We start from the raw sequence: 2,500 nt of genomic DNA, 5'->3' as shown, positions 1-2,500 counted from the left end.
GAAATGACAACACTGCAGACGTATGGATGTAAATAACATTACCATGAAAGCCTTGCCATGGAATCGCACACGGAAGCAAACCGGACCAAATCAATATGGGATTAAAAATGGGGGAAATAAAGGATGTGCTTATGCAAGACAATCTACCCTGGCCCGTTACTGTTTGTGAAATTGCCCATTAAAACAGTTTTAAATTATGCACACATATCATTTAATGGCACTTATGGGACAGTAACTAACTTTAAAAAACAAATGTGAGGGACAATTCATCAATTATACAGCTGCCCATAAAAGTTGAGCTGTTTGTCTGCGGCTGGTTTCCAATAGAAAACACCCTCCATCAATAGCCATAAAGAGCGACGCAGAGTGAAAACGCTAACATTACCAGGGTGATCATGTCCAATAATGTTCACACGGTGAAACCAAGCGGAATCCCCCCATTCCTTTGGTCGGGGGCCGTAACGCAGATTGATGTATGTGTTGAACATGTGCTATGCTAATCGACGTGACACTCTTCTTCTATTTATAGCCCCTCAGCTCGTACCCTCTATCTATGACCGGGAAAATGTAATTCCCCTCCCCACCCCCGAAGCCAGGAATACATTGCCTCTTCTTTTTTTCCTCCGTGCCCGTGTCTTCAAAGATGGGTAGGCCTACATTGATGTCACCAGTTCTTCTACAGACCCTCTACATCCGATCCCCCTCCAGCTTCAGAGCCTACCCTCGGTTTACACTGGGTTGCGGTCACATCCATAGCCCCAATACCAGTTTTCCCAGGCACTGGTTTGTTCATAGCATTGCGGTGTCAATTGGGATTACGGACTCTACAGTTCTTGGGAAACGCGCCACAGTGTGTGTGTGAAGTGGCTCGTTTTAATTTGTTTCCTGCACCAGGAACCTTAACGTCCTTGGTTGGGAGGTAATTGAAAAGAGAGCAGTGCTCTGGAAGAGGGGGGGGGGGCAGGGGTCTCAATGTGGGCTGATGTAGAGGGTCTTAGAGCAGGGGGAAGGGAACAGGAGCAACAATCCTGTTCAATTTCCAAATCAACGCTGGGTGGGCTCTCTGACTACTGCCAAGATTTAGTAAGGAACCTCTGCATTCGCTTCTCATTTTGATTTCAGCTTTTTGCATTTTTGTTTGTTTCTTTGGTTTCCCGGGGAGTGTTTGTGATTCATAATATTTGTACGGAATTGACTCATTTATTTCGCCCCAAAGGTTGAATTTTTCTTCCTTTCTTTTGAACTTAATAATAAACACCTAACGAAAACATTCACAGCCTAATATGTGCGCAGTCATGAATGCTCAATTCTCCTGCCGAACAGTATCATCCGTCTCTGTTGTTAGCCTCGGCTTGTGGTCATCGCTTTGGCCAGGCTGAATAGAATAGGCCTGGGTGGGCAAATGTACTGTCGGGGTCCTGCACAAACGCATACACAGGCAAACACACATGCAGGCACGCACACACACACACACACACACACACACACACACACACACACACACACACACACACACACACACACACACACACACACACACACACACACACACACACACACACACACACACACACACCCATGATGCTGCTTTTGATTCAAAGGATAAACTGTTGTGTATTTTGTGTGATGTGAATAAGAAACTAAGAAATGCATTTCTTCCTGTTGTGGAAATAATGTATACTTGGGGATTTGTGAAGGGGCAGTGATTATGTTTTCCACTTGAAGAGATTGGCATGGCTGTTTGTGTTGCTGAAAAACACAAATTGCTGTGATTATTGCTAGACCACTGAGGCAACGATCAACATCGTTTTAGGGTCTGGGTTACGAAACACAACACTCTCACTTTCCAGGATGGTGTGATCCCATAAGAACTTACTAGGTTGTAGATGAGGGGAGATAGGGGGGGGGGGGGGGGAATAAAAGGTGGATTTGACGTTGCCTGATATATTCTGTTATAAACTAAATGTCCTGTGTTTTAGGTATTTGTGTCCAGGGACAGTTTTGTGATGAGCAAAAGGTTTCTGTGCCTGGCATTATTGCTTCAGAGTCATGACTGTGAACAATCCTGCGCCCGCTGTGTATCTATGCTTGACTTTGCTGTATCTCCGTGCTGCACTTGTCTAATTGAATGGATTTAGATGGAATCTCATTGAAAAAAATCGAATCTTATTTTATTTTACCTAACCTAATCTAATCTAACCATTCATGTTTTATGTTTCTGTCTATATTGACATTATTTTGTCATATGGATTGCCACCATATTAAAGTAATTTAAAGCAGGTCATGTAGAAGAGACACTAATAATAATTATGTTGAGTATCTGTGCACTGGATGTGTGTGTGTGTGTGTGTGTGTGTGTGTGTGTGTGTGTGTGTGTGTGTGTGTGTGTGTGTGTGTGTGTGTGTGTGTGTGTGTGTGTGTGTGTGTGTGCGTGCGTGTGTGTGCGTGTGCACAAAGGCTCTAACCTTTTATGAAAATGGCTGACACAAAGAATTATTAA

General features: G+C 43.8%; 1 protein-coding gene across 2 annotated transcripts in view; it reads left to right on the top strand.

The window, feature by feature from the left end:
• The window catches only part of ntrk3a (neurotrophic tyrosine kinase, receptor, type 3a), a 120,138-nt gene that overhangs the window by 60,621 nt on the left and 57,017 nt on the right, over positions 1 to 2,500 (top strand). The window lies entirely within an intron of this gene.

The sequence above is a fragment of the Gadus morhua genome, chromosome 9 (genome assembly GCF_902167405.1).
Source record: "Gadus morhua chromosome 9, gadMor3.0, whole genome shotgun sequence".
Taxonomy (NCBI): Eukaryota; Metazoa; Chordata; class Actinopteri; order Gadiformes; family Gadidae; genus Gadus; species Gadus morhua.
The sequence above is the reverse complement of the archived record's forward strand: the minus strand, read 5'-3'. Positions and strand labels throughout refer to the sequence as shown.